Source organism: Myiozetetes cayanensis, unplaced genomic scaffold (assembly GCF_022539395.1).
Source record: "Myiozetetes cayanensis isolate MyiCay16 unplaced genomic scaffold, myiCay2020 scf1, whole genome shotgun sequence".
Lineage (NCBI taxonomy): Eukaryota > Metazoa > Chordata > Aves > Passeriformes > Tyrannidae > Myiozetetes > Myiozetetes cayanensis.
The window spans coordinates 30,146,189-30,163,804 of record NW_026086604.1 but is presented as its reverse complement, the minus strand read 5'-3'; positions in this window follow the sequence as shown (position 1 = coordinate 30,163,804).

Here is a 17,616-nt window from a genome sequence, read left to right as displayed (position 1 = left end):
CTACCATTATCTGTTACACATAGAATAGCAGCAAAATTCACCTGAGCTGTAGACTTCGACAGTGGCAGTGGTACCCAGTAGTTTTCTCTGTATGGAGCTAACATTACTTTATGTTAGGATGTGGAAATTCTGGGATGAATTCATGATACTAAACGAAAAACCGAAAGGATGGACCAATTAAATATACACAGATGTGGATGAGAGATGTTTCTTCTTTTATAATTTTCTGGAGTTTAATAGGTAATTTTACATAAGGAACTTCAGACTCCTTTTTGCCACTCAGATTCTCCCAGAGCATGTAGTTTGAACATATCAAATCTCCTTCCACTTGTGACTTGGCAATGTTAGTGTAGTACCATCGTTTTTAAATTATTTACTCTACTTAATATGGGTTTAATTTACGTCTGAATATGGCCCTGAATATTGGTATTAGTTTGGGATAATTGGATTTTTCAGATTTTAACAAATACGTGTGCTAAGTTCATTGCAGAGTGTGTTTAAACTATCTTGTCAAGTAATTTTCAGCTTTTGTAGTGGCAAAGTTGAAATTAAGTACCAAAATAAGAGCAAAACCACCTGTTTCTTACTGGTGCTACCACAGGTGTGAGAGCAACAGCACTAAACTTCAATAAGGTACACTGATGAGCGGTGACTCAGGTTTCCTCTGATTTAGAGAGATGAAAACATGAAAGAACAGAAGAAATAATTTTTAGTGAAAAACTTGCTCTAACATAAATTATATTTATCTCTTTTTCCAGTTTGCTAATGCCCTTTTATTATTTTAAATTATCTATTTAGAAATATTTTAGAATTAAATGACAAATGGTATTTCCAGTTAATCTTAGTAAAAAGTTGGTGCTTCTTATTAAGCCAGTTCATGCGTCATACTGCTTTCATTTGTCCAACTGTTAATATAAATGATGATCTGTTGATGTGCATCTCTCTTGGCAAGATATAAAACTGGCAAGGATTTCTGGACAGTTGCATGCATTTGCTTTATGAACAAGTACACCATTCTGTGTACCAGCACTCTCTGCATTGCATTAAATGGTCTTGTGAATATAATGATGACTTTCTGAGAGATTTAACTAACAAATCTTTTGTTGAGGGGATATAAGATATAAAGTGATTGTGGCTTCTGTTTTGTCATGGTGCATAAGTTTCTTTGAAAATTTTGAGAGAGAGAAATCAAGCTAATTTGAGCATGAAGAAGGGAGTGAATGGCCTCCCCCTTCTTTGCCCTGTACCATATCTAAACTTAGTGTAAACATCTGGAGTGAAATCATGGTCACATTTAAGAACAGACATCTTTTGACTTCAGTGTATACCAGAAGGCATTATTAACATATGGTCTTCTCTGTTCTTAGAGAAAAATTCTGCTAATACTAGTTATGCTGAGTTAGTAACTAATTTCAGCATAATTTCTTGTAATTATGGTTGGGAGTCAGCAATATATTTTTTGTGGAAAATCTTTTGGAACTCCTAATTTACTCTGGCTGATAATTTGCCCCTTAGGGGCAAATTGACCTGCACCTTAAGGTGGAGGTCAATGCAAGATCAGATCCTGACTGACAAAGATTGAGGCCTATATCAGAAAGAGACTATTTCTATGTGGTTTGCTGTACCTTGCTTTTACTCTTTCTTTTTAATCCTTGTGGTGATTGAAGACTATTCTTAGAAAATTGGATCTTTTTCATGTCTTGGAAGATAAAATATTACAGCATATATTGGATCAGTCTGTGTTTACTTGTACAGATTATTTCGTTATAGAGAACACTAAAACTGCAAAGAAAGAAAATGCAAAAACTTACTTCTGTGTCCTTAGTGCATAAGTGTCTGCATTGTTTTCAGCCTATTCTTTTCTGCACATAGGCTTCAGTATTTTTACTTTTATAGCTTTAAATAATCATGCTGTACATCTAGGAGTTCTTTTTGGGATATGTACACTATTTCAAATGATGCTTTGGAGTGGAAAAGTTTGTAAGAAAAATACTCACAAAATCTCATTTTGCGTGTCACTATATTTATGACACCACAGTTCACTGATGGCACAGTACAGTGGTTATAAACACAGCAGTGAGAGCTTCATCATTCCCATCAGCAGTGATTTCACTCATCCTCACGTCCTTACATGTACCATCTTTAAGCTGACACAGCACAATATACCAGTGTCATGCCTATTTGTTGAGAAATGAGGCCCTTGACTGGTTACCCCAGAATTTTTAAAATAACTAAAGGAACCTGTGTGGTCACCATATTACTCCTGCTATAAGGCTTTTTCACTGCTAGAGAAAGGGCACAGGCATGAATAGAGATTCAAAGTAAGATTAAGGAGAACATGAAATGGTGATTTGGCTAGTTGCATTTGTTCTGGCAAGTCAGAGTCACCAACCTGGCATCACTTTGGAGGATCAAATTTTCCTATAAAATTTGAAACGGAATGCTTGACTAACTATAGTCAGTAAAGAAAGTTATTTTTCTGGATGTTTTATCCGTATTCTAATTTAGATAGTTGTATTCAGCCTTATTCCATTTCCCCCTGATGATTGAGAGGAAATGCTTTAGTTTTTAACCTATTGGTTTGGGTTTTTCTGTTTTGCTTTGGTTTTGGTGTTGGTTTTTTTTGTTGTTGTTGTTTTGGTTTAGTTTAGTTTGTTTTTTTACCTGCTGTGATCTGCTAGAAGTATTTTGTACTGACAAGGGCACAGCTGGATTTGGCACATATTGATTAAAAATCAGTTCAAGATAATGGTAGTGGATTGAGTGTAGTAGGCTAATGAAAATAAGATACTTATCTTCCTATTTGTATCTGGAGTTTGTGCCTGCCAGTAACTGTTGGCCAAGAACTGACTTTCTGGCAGATCTGGTAGCTCTGATTTATGCTGTTATCTGACTTAGGAGTTTTAGTCTCACTAATTTGCAGTGTTACTCAGGTGTTGTGGACATCTTTGATGGTCAGTTAGCTGAAACTGCAAACAAAATTGTGGGTGAAATAATTTGCTTGAAGGGTTAAAATATTTGGAACACATCTATTGAGATAACTCTTGCAGACTGAACAAAAGGCATTACCTTTGTTCCACAAAAAACTTCCTTCCATCCCTGTTGGTGACAACTGGTTTTTTCTATTAGGGTAAGGTGACATAGTTCCATTTGTGATCTGTCATGTATTATTGAAAGTTTCTCTCAGTTGAAGTAGCGTATAAAATTTGCTTAAATAAAACCTCTGTTTCCTCTCTAGTATATTGATACTGACTGAGATCCATCAGTTTTGTACATTTTGAAGGGAAAACCAAGTTGTAAAACATTTTTAAGGTGATTTTTTTTTTAATCTGAGGCTCTCCTTTTCAAGGATTTCTGCTAAAATACATATCACAGTTCTTAATTTACATTGGGATAGACCATATCATCCTAACTTCAGCGTTCCTTCTTTGTCTTAAACAACTCTTGAGGGTGAAAGTAGATGAAAAGACAACATTTGTTTTATATAAGTACAAATTAGGTTACAATTTCAGCTATCCTTGGAGTTGTGTTGGAACATTTTGAGACCATGAATGGTGCCTATGGCTTTAGCTTGCTCTTTGTGTACAAGATGAGCAAGTACTGTCTATCAGCAAGACACTCATCACTAATTCTTTAACTTCTGCCTCAGCTGTTCTCATTTATTTATTCTAGAAAATACTTGCTCTAATTTTCCTTTTAGAAGAAAAAAAATGTTCTGAAAGACATAACAAGTATATAATAGTATATCATGGAAGGGTTATAACTGTTGTAATCAAGGAAATTCAAGGTGTAGCCCAAGGTACAAATGGAAGCTGTTGTTACAGATGGATCATACTGCCTCAGCTATTTAATATGCCAACAGAACTTTCAGCCTTGCGTAGACAGCCTAGGTGTGCCCTTACAACTTTCTTTACATTACTGTGTTCTTAAACATATCCAGTGCTAGCTATTAAAAACACACAGTTTTGCAGTCAGTGGAAATGCCTGACTTCAGGGACTAAAAACGTCAACAGGAGGAGGACTGAAATAAGAGTCGCAGCTTTTCAGTGCTGAGAGAAACTATTCGTGTATGTGGCTCATAAAACACTTGATAATATTCCTAGTTTAGGGTCATTATGCAGTATAAAATAGTTATTAGTAAATTAATAAAAAGAACACACACAAAAACCATGCAAACACAGAGTCCAAATGAAACCCCAGAATAATCAGTGGACCTTAATTGATTTCATATGAGCTATTTCTACCTCCACATTCATTCAACTTAGTAATTTATGTGATTGTTTAAAATAATTTTGTGAAATAACTCTGATTAGCACTACATCAAAATGTCTGATAAAATAATGAATTCATTTTACTAAATTAAAAGGATTTTAACATTAGAATTTATTATATTTTATGAGCTTGAACTTTGATGAAGAAACGAATGTCATTCTCTTACCAAAAGATCAGCATTGTTGTATACAGCTGGAAAAAAACATTTAAAAGGGCATCAAAGAAAAATATTGTGCTCTGTCTATTGTTAATAGAGAATGTGGAATTCCTATTTGTATTTGCATCACTTGGCAAACCTGCTGTAAAAACAAACTCAACACCATCATTCCTCTTTTTTAAAATATTTTGTCTAGTTGTATTACCAGAGATCTTTGTCAGAGATTTTTGCTTGAGGTCAAAGAGGCCATTGTATCACCTGTATTCATAAAAGTGTAAATAATCTAACAGGACATAGAAGATTGACATGAGTTGAAGGTGTCTCCTTTAGCCTTTGCCAGTTCTTTACAAATTGAATGCCCATGTATTTAGGGAAAAACTACTGATGACAGGAATGATGTCAAAATGAAGCAGAGAAAGAGTTGCCCTTCCAATGACAATATTTTTAATCCAGGTGATATAAATAACCAAAACACATCTCTCTACAAATCTTTTAGCCCCAAGGGATAAGTGTCACAAAATTGGTTGAAACAAGTTAACAATAAAAAATACATCTTTTCCCAAGTTCAAGGTTTTAATTCAGGATCAAGGTTGATAAAACTGTTGCCATCATTATGTTCAGAAATGAGAAATGACTTTTACCCCTCCTGTCTGCCTCAAAAAGTATGGTGTCTCCAGGATCCTTTCAGTCAGTGGTTCAGTGACAAATAAAAAGTGCCATTTATGCTTCTTCCCTAGTGAATGTTCACATCAAGATGCTGCAAACTTTTTAAAAGCCAGTGAGTCCCACATGCTTTGCCTAAACTGGAAGTAGTTCATTGCAGTTTTTTAAGTAGATCACAGGACTGAGATTTCTTTTATCAGTTTTAAAGAGAAACACAGAAAGAGATATGAAAGTTCTTTATTATGAAAGGACTCTTAGTTCAAATGCAGCACTACGTGTTGCTTGCTTTCTATACGGTGTACTTTCCACCTCTTTGTTGAAAGTAAGGCTTTTATATATTGTTTAAGAAAATATTTTGTGAACCACATTTGGTCCAGGGGCTGAGTGTTTCAGTTTACATAGAAAACACGAAGCAAATGAAAAAGTTGATATACCCAGGATTCAAAGTGATTGGGGTATCTGCACCAAAAATGTCAACGCTCAGGAACAAACTCACGTAAGGTAAAAATTCCAGGGATAACTGATATCAAAAATTTGCCTGATGCTAGTGGCTTTCTCTTTGTTTCCATGTCATAAGGACTTGTTTCAAAGTCTTAAAACAGCACTTCTTAACAGAAGACAATATTTAACCATAAGCAGGAAAAGGAAAATATGAGTTGTTTCTTCTCATGTAAATCTGACATTTTACTGAATATTGTTACATTTTTCACATCACAGTGGCAGTTGAACCATAGGAAAGCAGTTGAAGAGAAAGAGAAGTACAAGCTGCAGACAATTATCCTTCACACGTCTACAAAGGGGAATTCCTTATCTGAAAGTCCTATGATTGCTTATCCTTATGCAAGAATGATGGACACAGGGACAATATGACCTCAGAACTAGACAGAAAATTGAAAACTTTTTGGTTACTAATCTTTCTTTGGAAGAAAAATCACCCAGTTTACATGAATCTGCTCTTTATCACAGGGCATAAAGTACTCTGTAAAAGATAAGCGTTCACATTTCTCACGGTCTTTGTTTTAAGTGCACCAGGCAAAACTAGAGTCACAGGAGTCAAACAGAACCTACAGAGTTGCTTTTTCCTCTACAGAAAAGTCCTTTAGACGGCAACTTCACAGAATATAATTGTATCTGGGTAAGTACTCTCAATTTTCTCACTGACATCTAGTAAAAGGGAGTGGTGTTTAAATTTAGAGTGGTTCAAATGAATGGTTTTTAATGTTATTTGACTATGCCTTTGGACAAAACCAAACTATTACACATTGTGAGCAAGTTATTTTACTCAGTCTAAAGCATAACACTGAAAGCATAGCATTGCAGGCTTTTCAAAGGTTTTGGGAACCAAAACATGAAATCATGTCAGAAATCAGAGTAACTTGACCTAAGTACAAAGAGAGTTAACAAGATCTTCCTAAAATGGAAAGAAGCCTTCTGTAGATAGAGGGTTCTTTCCCCTGGGTTCTAGTGTCATAGGGTTGAGATGAAGTTCAAAGTCAGACAAAGTCAATATCTTTGACCTTCTCTCAGCAAAACAAACACTAGTGGTGAGTGTCAGTAACAGTTCAAGAGCAGTGAATGTTTTTCTTAAAGGACATGGTAGAGTCAGGGACTTCGCTCTCCCTTTCTGAGGGTAAGTTTGTTCCACTGCTGGAAGACTGAACTTTAAGTCAGCCCAGAAACTGAGTAATGACAATGTATTAGCATGGCAAGAGCAGCTCCATGGATATGGAAGATGAAGAAGGAAGGATTTGGATCTCATCAGTCTTTTATTTACCGAATACAAAAGCGAAATTCTTCCCTTATGACTGTACATCATGAAGGAGGAGAATCTTCTGAGAAGTTATCATTCCACACTGATTCCCCATCTACCTTTTCTTTATCATGTGCTTAAATAAATGTTTCTTCATGGTGACTTCTTTTCTGAGTTTGTAAAAAGGTTTTAACTGATATTTTTGTAGAATTTCTTCTATGCCATCTGTCCTTTATGCTTTTCACTTGCTGTCTTTAGTCAATTTTACTTACTTTTAATCACACTTTTTACTCCTTATTTCCTTGATTTTTTATTACAAACCTTTCAGGTAGATCTTCTGAAACAATTATAAGCCTTGCCTTTCTAAGATTTTGATTTACCTTTACATTTAGTAAGGACAAGGCACCTTTCTCACAACTGACTAAATTTTTACTGTGTTCCAGGGTTTTGGATTTTTTTAGCCTTTTTTTTCTGTATTTCATATATAGTGATGATCTGTGCCTGTGCATTTCACTTATAATGTATGAAGGCTTCTTCAAATGGTTGTTCAATTTCAGGAGGCAACTATTTCTGCAATAATTCTTGGCAGTTGCAGAACTAATGACAGTGGTTGCTGCTGCACTCAGTTCTGTCCAGCATGGCAAATGATGTCTTCATGTTCAGAGTATTTCTAATTATTTCTTTACAGCTTCAGTCTAAACTTTTCTAAAATAAAACCCCTGTCCAAAAGCAGGACACAGTTCAGGGCTATACTTGCTTTCAAATTATATGGAGCCTTTGTTTCTTCAAAACAAGACTTGTTTACTGCTTCACTTTTCTTTTGTCTTACAGTCTTTTTGAAACTGTCACTTTTGACTTCATGTTGGATATTCCTGTGGTGTTACGCTTTACAAGTCCACTACTGTAGTAGTATTGTCTTGCTTTTCTTCCAAGAAATTGGTATGGCTTTTTTCTGCTATCACAGGATAACTCATGTTGGAAGAAGTGTCAAAGCAGGGTCAGTTCTGAGCTCAGACCAGGTTGCTTGGAGATTTGGACAGTTGCGTCTTAAAAGAACAGAGATTGCCCACACTCCCTAAGCAGCCTGTTTGGTTGCTGTGCTGTCCACATGAAGGAAAAGTGTCTTAATATATTGTGAATTTCTTTTTTCAATTTATATCCATTTTCTCTGAGCACCAGTGAAGATACTGGCTCCATCTGCTCAGTTATCTCCCCCAGTTTCTGCCAGGCTTCTGGCAGGTCTTCCCCAAGGCCATCTCTCCTCCAGGCTAAATAAGGCCTACTCTCAGCCTCTTCTTAAACACCTCCAGGGATAGTGAATCCACCACCTCCCTGGGCAGCCTATTCCAGTGGCTGGTTACCCTCTCTGTAAAGAATTTCATCCTAACACCTAACCTAAACCTCCCCTGGCAGAGTTTGAGAACATGCCCTCTTGTCTTACTGATAGCTGCCTGGGAGAAGAGACCAACCCCCACCTGGCTACAACCTCCTTTCAGGTAGTTGTAGAGAGTGATGAGGTCTTCCCTGAGCCTCCTCTTCTCCAGGCTAAACAACACCAGCTCCCTCAGGCTCTCCTCACAGGACTTGTGTTCAAGTCCCTTCACCAGCCTGGTTGCTCTTCTCTGGACAGATGTATGCACCTTTTAGCACAAACATCTGACAAAAGTATTTAGCAGCTGCTAGATTTGATAGAATAAAAATTGTGGAGTAGCTACCCTTTCCCAGAAACAGTCACTCCAAAGTTCCTGGAAGACTTCCTAGAAGTCCCCAAAGATGTTAGAAGAAAGTCTCAGAAGCTACAGAATAGTCTGGAAACTACTCTGTTAACTACTGTATCTGTTAGCTTCAGTTTTATATATTTTAGCAGGAGTTTTCTATGTTAAAGTCACATTCTCCTAGCAATCTCATTCTCCATTTTGAGGCTCTGATTCTTATTACAATTCAGTTTTGAATTAGGGATTCTATAAAACCTCAAAATTACATGTTTAACTCTGCAGTCTCAAATCTGTTGTAAATGTTTGAAAAGTTTCATCCTCTCTTTAAGTTTTCATAGGAAACTGATATCTTTCAAAAGGCTCTTTCTCTCTAGGAGTTTTGTTTTCCCAAAATATCTGTAGTACAGGCTGATAACTGCCTTATGACATTTCACTTTTCTGGAATAATAAATAGTTCTCATATTTCTGGCCCATGAAGATGTATGTAAAAAAGAAAATACCTTCTGCTTACCTTTTTTAATTTTAAGTTAATTTATTAATCTTTATGAAGAGATGAAATACATTCTCAACTTTTCTGCTGCATTTCTAAGTAACTTTTACCGCATTTAATTGTTTAGCTTTTAGCTACTAGGTTACTAGGTGAGTTTAATAACTCATCACTTCAACTTTCATGTTTTGAGAAACAGTTTCTTCCTCCATTTCTTCAGAGAGGGGTCTGTGGGAAACTTGTGTCAGACTATATAACAATGTAATACAGAGCAAGTTAGGAACATAAAAATAAAAATGTTGTGAAGGTGAGAAATAGACATCTAAGCAGACCCCTCTCACAAGAAAAAAACAAACAAACAAAAACCCCACAAAAAACAACAACAACAAAAAACAAACAACAAAAAACACAAAACAACAAAAAAAACCACCCACCCCCCCCAAAACCCAACAAAATCCCCCCAAAAAAACAAACAAACAAACAAACACAAAACCCCACAACAAAACCCACAATACTCTCACAATAATATATTCTACCCCGGGCCTCGTAAGGTTACCTGTTCAGTGTAAATAGATAAGATAGGAAAAAAGACAAAAGAACATTTAGAGACACAGATTTAGACTCTTGCCTGAAGTTGTAAGCAAGTAAACTCCATAGCCTAGAGACACAAATAAGGCTAGCAACTGATCCAGAAACTGATGTGACATTTTCTGCTTTGAATTCAGTGAACTGGTCACTAAATCCTATTGTCTTCAAAGTAAATATTTAGAAACTTTCTCAGTTTTAAGTTTAGTTTCCTGAAGTAAAGTTCATTTGGGCATATTCAGGTCAAACATAATTTACCAGGTACTTTTGCTTGCAGAATTTGCATACGAAGAAAGAAGGAGAACAGTTTTCCAAGTTCCTGAAGTGTGTGTGTGAGATAGGTTCCTGACACAGTTGGTGAGGGAATCAATCAGGGAAGGTTCCCCACTGGACCTATTGCTTTTGGACAGAGCTGGTGGGTGATGGTATGGTCAGAGACTGTCAGGCACAGCAATCACAAAGTGAAAGTTTTGAGTTCTCAGGGAAGTAAGAAGGGGGATCAGCAAACCACCAACCCTGGATTTCCACAGGTCAGACTTCCACCTGTTCAGGAGACTGGTTTACAGAGTCCCCTGGGAGGCAGTCCTGAAGGGCTAAGGAGTCCAGGAAAACTGGATATTCTTCGAGAGGAAATAATAGAAGTACAGGAGCAGGCCATCCTCTTGTGCTGAGTGATGAGATGGTGTGGAATACAGCTGACCTGACTGAACAGAGAGTTTTGGCTGGAAATCAGGAAAATAAGGAGAGTTTACGACTTCTGAAAGAAGGAGTAGGTAACTCAGGAGAACTGCAAGGACACTGGGAGGTTAAGCAGACAGAAAATTAGAAGGGACAAAGCTCAACTAGACCTTAATCTGGCTAGGGTCATAAAAGAATAAAAAATTATTCTATAAATACATAGCAACAAAATGAAGGCTGAGGGGAATCCTCTCTTTGACTCTGTCTTTAATAACAAGAGAGCTGGAAGACAGAAATGAGGAGCAGAATGAAGCCCCCATAATCCAAACGGGAAATACTCAGTAAAGTGCTACACAACTTAAACACACATAGCTCTATGGTGCCAGGTTGATCCACCCAGAAGTACTGAGGGAGGGGGTGGAAGTATTCACCAAGCCAGCTTCAATCATTTACCAGCAATCCTGGTTAACTGGGGAGGTCCCAGCTAACTGGAAGTTGGAAAATGTGACAACCAGCTACAAGAAGGGTTGGTAGGAGGATCTGACAACTACAAACCTGTCAGCCTGAACTCAGTGCCAGGAAAGGTCATGGAGCAGATCAGGCCACCTTGAGTGACATCATGTGGCACATGGGGATCAGGACAACAAGGGGATCAGGCCCAGTCAGCCTAGGTTGATGAAAGGTAGGTCATGCTTGACCAACGTGATTTCCCATTATGAGATCCACTTAGTGGATGAGGGAAAGACTGTGGTTGTTGTCTATCTAGGCATCAGTAAAGCCTTTGACACCATTTCCCATGGTATTCTCCTGGATGAACTGGCTGCTCATGGCTTGGACGGGTGTACTTTTCACTGGGTAAAAAACTGGCTGGATGGCCAGGCTCAGAGGGTAGTGGTGAATGGGATTGCATCCAGCTGGTCATGAATGGTGTTCCCAAGGCTCAGTGCTGGGGCCAGTTCTGTTTAATATCTTCACTGATGACCTGGATGAGGGAATCGAGAGTACCTTCAGTCAGTTTGCAGACAACACCAGACTGGGCAAGAGTGTTAATCTGCTGGAGGCTTCTTACTGGTCTGCAAAGACTCTGCAGAGGGATCTAGATAGGCTGGATTAATTGGCTGTGGCCAATTCTATGAGGTTTGAGAAGGCCAAGTGCTGAGTCCTGCACTTAGGTTACAACAACCCCAGGCTTGAGCAGAGTGGCTGGAAAGATGCCTGGAGGTAAAGGACCTGGGGGTGCTGGTCTATAGCCAGCTGAACATGGGCCAGCAGTGTGCCCAGGTGGCCAAGAATGCCAATGGAATCCTGGATCAGAAATAGTGTGGCCAGCAGGACCAGTTTCCATGTACTCAGCACTGGTGAGGCAACACCTTGAATCCTGTTTTACATTCTGGGCTCCTCACTGCAAGAAAGACGTTCAGGTGCTGTATTGTGTCCAGAGAAGGGCAACGAAGCTGAGGAAGGGTCTGGAGCACAAGTCTGATGAGGAGCAGCTGAGGGAGATGGGATTGTTCATCCTGTAGAAAAGAAGCCTCAGAGGGGACCTTATTGTTCTCTACAACTGCCTGAAATGAGGTTGTAGTGAAGTGGGGATTGGTCTCTTCTCCAAAGTAACAAATGACAGGGCAAGAAGAAATGTCCTCAAACTGTTTTGAGGAGGTTTAGACTAGATATTATGACAAACTTCTTTACCAAAAGGGTGGACAAGCACTGAAACAGGCTGCTCGGGGATGTGGTTGAGTCACCATCCCTGGAGGTATTTAAAAGATGTCTGGATGTAGCACTTAGGGACGTGGTTTAGTGGTGGACTTGGCAGTGCTGGGTTAATGGTTGGACTTGATGATATTAGAGGTCTTTTCCAACCTAAATGATTCTATGATCCTGTGATTCTAAGATGAATCCTCTAAAGGTGAGGAGAAATACTGCAGAATATACACATCTATTCTTCAAAACTGGTGCCAAGTTGACACCATTATAAAAAAAAAAAAAAAAAATTGAAGTGTTGAAAGTGACACAAGGTTAGAATAAGTACTTAAATGGCAGTTGATAAATGTTGAAGACCCACCTTCAGTACTCTTCAAAGTTCCAAAAAGGATGCTTCAATCTCACAGAAATGAAACATGAACTTCCGCACTTTGAGTGAGAAATTTTGTCTTTTTTAGTATTGGTATAAACTGGATTTTTCAACTCCATTTTCAGCTACAGAGATGCTTAAAACACCATCTAAAGGGATTATAACATCAAGGATCTATGAGAGAACACAAAAAAAAAAGAGCTTAGGTTGTGTTATAATGAGCCCACAAGACAAGCACCGAAGACACTATTCTGATGCTTAGGGAGACTTTGTTTTATAATTTCTCTATTCAAAGAAATTAAGCACTGACGCATTCATTTATTCATCTGTTTTCATTATGCTGGTTATGATAAAATTCCCAAATGATGCCCAGCGTATTGAAATGTGACACAGTAACCAAAGGCTGGAAAATATATGCTCAATATGACAAGTACACCTAGCCTTGTAAATTCTTAACCCTTTTGCTTCTCTTCTCCATGACCAGTGGTTTCTGCTGATGTATCAGTGAGAAGTGTGCTAGTTACCTCATTTCTAAGGAATGTTATATTATGACTGGCACAGCTCTTTAGCATCCACTCTACTCCGTAGTAATTTCTTGGCAAAGCAGAGTTCTTGATGCATGTAATTAGCATTTCCTCCCATTATAAATAATTGTTCCTCATTTTCCACTAATTCTTTTCTAGGCTGTTGATACACTTACAGTAACAATAGACAAAATTGAGCAAATTGGGGTCTGGAGCATCTCTTATGAGGAGAGACTGCAGGAGTTGGACCTGTTTAATCTGGAGACTCCAATTTGCTGAGGGAATCTCATTGATGCAAATAAATATCTCAAAGGTGGGTATTGAGACTATGATGTCAGACACTTTTCAGAGCTGCCCAGTGACAGGACAAGGAGTAATGGCCATAAACTAAATAACAAGAAGTTCCATGTCAACATGAGGAAGAACTTCACATTTAGGGTGGCAGAACACTGGAACAGCATATCCAGGGAGGTTGTGGAATCTCCCTCTCTGGAGACATTCAAACACCATAAACCCAGCTGGATGTGTTCCTATGTAACCTACTCTAGGTGACCCTGCCGAGGCAGGGTTTGGACTAGATGATCTCCAGAGGCCCCTCCCAACCCTAACAATTGTGTGATTCTGTGAAACGGCTTCATAAGCCTTCCATGTGCAAATTTTGCTAAATTTTGTTGTTGTTGCCATACAATCCTGTGCCATTGGCTCCAAAGTATATTAGGAATAGTAATGCTTGTGGTTGATGAAAATTACAGTTTAAGCTTGTTTCAAAATATTTATAATGCTGAGAATATGAATGTCCATATTATACTTGTTCTTTGTTTGAGGCTTTGATCTTTGGCAGAAATTTGATCTAGTACAATTTGACATACTGGATAGGATTCAATTCAAGATGAAGATACCAAAAGTAGTGTCTATGTATAAGCTGAGTGCTTAAGCCCCCAGTACAATGAACAAAGATATGGTCAATACAGTCAATGATGTTGGAAGAGTTGTTGAAGCAACCTTCCAGGATGGATGCTGGATGCAATTTAAGACTTCATCATCTTGTCACCTGCTGTACTTCAAAAAGGCACAATTATTTTTAAGTCCCAAGGCTTCTTAAGCCCTTCATATCTGTGAAACAGGCATCTCAAGTGTCTGGGTATCTCAAATGAAACAAGAAGTCTATGTCAAGGCAACGGAAAATCTACCTTGGTAAGCTGAAATTGTCTCCAGGTTACACTTTCCCACATCTGCCATTATTTTTTCAGGAGCTTAGATAGCTCTTTGGCAATTACATTTAGTCATTATAATCTTAAACTAAAAACTACCACTATATGTCTGACTGGCTTGTGATTTCAAACTCCATATACGACACTGCTATAGTCGATGACAAAGCTGTCACCATAGTGACAAATGGAGGTAGATATTGCCAAAGCGTTCTTGAATGAATAATCTGCTTCCTATTCTGACTTCTCTCTGTGCTACAACTGCCTTTTTTTGGTCCTTGAAACAAAAGATACAACAGGAAACTTGTCTTCTTTCCCAGGATGATCCAGAGGTAGGAGTAGATCTGTAGTCTAGAACCTGCTAGAGCTCAGGTTAAGGTACTGCTCTCTACATGATTTTTGAGTAACTATAGGTATGCTACTTAGTTTCTCAGTGCTTCATTGTCTCTGTATGATGGTTATCAGTATGATGCAATATCAAAAAAAAACAAGGGAGAAATATGAATGTGTGAGGTTTTTTGAACTTTACTATGCCTGGAGATACAGAACAGGAAAAAAAATGCATTTTAGATTTCAATTTTATTAATTAATTGTCTGCGACTGCAGTTATAATATCAAAAGTATCTTGAATCCTAGACAGGTAGTTTCAAGGTAGACACAAGTAAAATAAATTATACTAAATATTTCAAGCTTAACTGTCTGATATTAGCAATCAGCATAATGTTAATTTGGTGTAAATACACTGTTCTTAAATTACAGCTCAATTTTTATACATTCATAATTTATTTACTAAAATAAATGTCACTCAACATAATAAAGTTCATCCTACTTTGTTAAGCAATGGGTAATCACCCATTAATCAGAAGATCAGAATTTATAGTCTTAATGTAAGGAATATACTGCAGAAGAACCATGAGTATTGTGAGTCATCACTTTTATTGTGCAATAAAGGTAAAGATAGTGCATTTCATAAACTTACAACTTGTTTTTTTGACCCATGTCTCTGTACAGCTTACCCCCCAGGTAAAATTTAGATCTTATGATAGATATATTGCATTACCATTTCTCCTTTTTTTCCTATGCGTGAACACTGTTTCTGTGAAAATGTTGATATTTTCCAGTGAAACCTTGACATCTAATCCTTATCCTAGAATTGAGTCTTTCAGAAGATAAACTGAGTTATTTTTCTTTCTCAGTTTCAACATTCTTTCTCATTCTTGATCATATAACTTTTTTAATATCAGTAACATTTGCCGACATTAAGTACAAGAATTATTGTCTCTCTTTTTTTTTTTTTTTTTTTATTTTTTTTTTTTCCCCAGGCTGCTCACTAAATGTGTTGTGGCTGTCTAGGCTGCACATTCTGTTCTTAATTAGGTTTACAGATATTTTGACTCATTATACAGTCTCACTAATGTCTCTGTTTGGCCCGTAATGTTCTTTCGTCACTGATCTGGTTATTCTTTTTGTCTTTCATGAGTGGGCTGAAGGGTCGGGAAACTGTTCTTTTTTGTGTATGTTGCAGACGGTTCCATCCATCTCTTATTTTTCTCCTTGCAAACATCTCTGATTTTTTTTTTCCTTCATTCTTCTTCATTTTAGACATTCCTCTTCTTGGTACGGACTATCATGAGGACTTTAGTGTGGCTTCATTGGTTGTGCTTGCTAAATTTCACTGCATGTCTGGTGATTGCCTCTTTCAGAAGAAAACTGAATGCACATGGGTGTCTGATTGTCTATGCTCTTGACAAGCTTGAGAGTTGCTACTGCTCTTTCACTATTTGTAACTGCTTCTTCTTTGACAACTTACCAGTACAACAGGCTTGGGTCAAGACAGTCTCATGCTCTAAATGCCTTTCATGTTCACAATATACTTTTTGCAAGAATGCTTGTTAATAATACCATTTTTTCTACATTTAGAAGAGTAGTTACACTGACTGTTGACATGGAAACAAATAATCAGGTGGTAAGGGAAGTAAAAGAATTGTCTCATAAGCTGGTCTGTTCATATGGAAGTACTGCTCAATTTTACAGCTGTGAATGCTATGGCTATTTGACATCTGCTTGTATATCCTATCTGTTCTGTATAGTGCCCTGTATCATAACAGCCTCCAGGTACTGCCACAGGGTGAGTATGAGGAAATAATTACCGCAATCTAAAATGTGACTAACTAGTAAAATCTACCCTCTGAACTTCCTGACATGTTAAACTGTTGTCTTCCCTTTTATAACTTATTGCAGCTCAGATGAAATTAAAGGACCTGCAGCAATTCAAAGGAGATGAGAATTTTTATTGTATTCAAACAATGGGAAGACAGTTCTTGACATTAACATAAAAAATATGCACTTCATTTCAGAAGAAAGAACACTGGATGAATTGAATCATACAACATCTAGTCCTGCAAAGACAAATATGTGTTCAAGTTTCTTGTATAATCATGTAAAGAAATACCTGCAGCTCTAAGTAGCAGTTTTGGACAGGCTGGGTATACATAGTAATCTAACTAATGATGATACTATATACTTACTTAACACCTTTCATCACAAAGTACATTATCAAAGACTAGTTATTTGAGCCTTACAACATGTCTGTAGAAGACTATTATACAGCTGTAGAGATTGCACACAGAGATTAAATGGTTTGGGTTAGGCCACACAGCAAGTAAGTAGCAGAGCCAAAAGGAGAGCGTGAGTGTTGGCTACCAGCCCTGTGCTCCAACTATTGGACTGCACTTCCTTACTACTTAATTCCCATATTGCTTCTCTAGTACAGCTACTGAAACTTTTGAGCACTCTGTAAGTTTTGGTGTAATATCAAATCCGTTGTGTTTCTCCCTCCTGTCTCCTTTATGATGCCAAAAAATATTGTAATTACACTTTGAAGGGTCTCATTTTACGGGTTGCTCCAAGTCGTCCGGCCCTGGTGGGGGATCAGCCTGACACTGTATAGCTCCCATCCGCTGTCCCCACTTCACAATTGCTGGCTGTTGCTGCTTCTCTCTGCTCGCTTTCGTCATGGTCTCAGTGTTATGCCCTTAGCTCTGCTGTGTGAGTGGCTGGACCCTTCTGTGCTTAAATAATTCCAGCTATAGGCTAGTTAATGGGAAACACATGTCTCCCTGGCGTGAGCTTTCGGTCCTGCTGCTCCCGTAGCTTCCCCCGAGCAGACGTTCAGGTAACTGCAATGGGACAGCCACGACCTGGCCGGAGCTCTGCCTGTGCCTCGGAGGGTGAGCGGGCGAGGGAGGAGGAGTAGGGGCGAGCGGCGGGGGGAGCGGCGGCTCGGGGGCTGCCTTGCCCGGCGATGAACGGAGCGGGGCCGCTCGCCCGCTCTGCCCCTCGCCCGCCCTCCGCGGCCCGGGGGATGCGGGGACATCCCCGCCGCGCTGCCCGCGGGCCAGGACGGGTCGGGCCGGCCCGGGGGGACGGCATTGCACGGGTTCCGTTTCCTGTGGCTGGGACAAAAAACTCAGGTTTGCAAACTGCGCCGTGCGGGCTCGCGG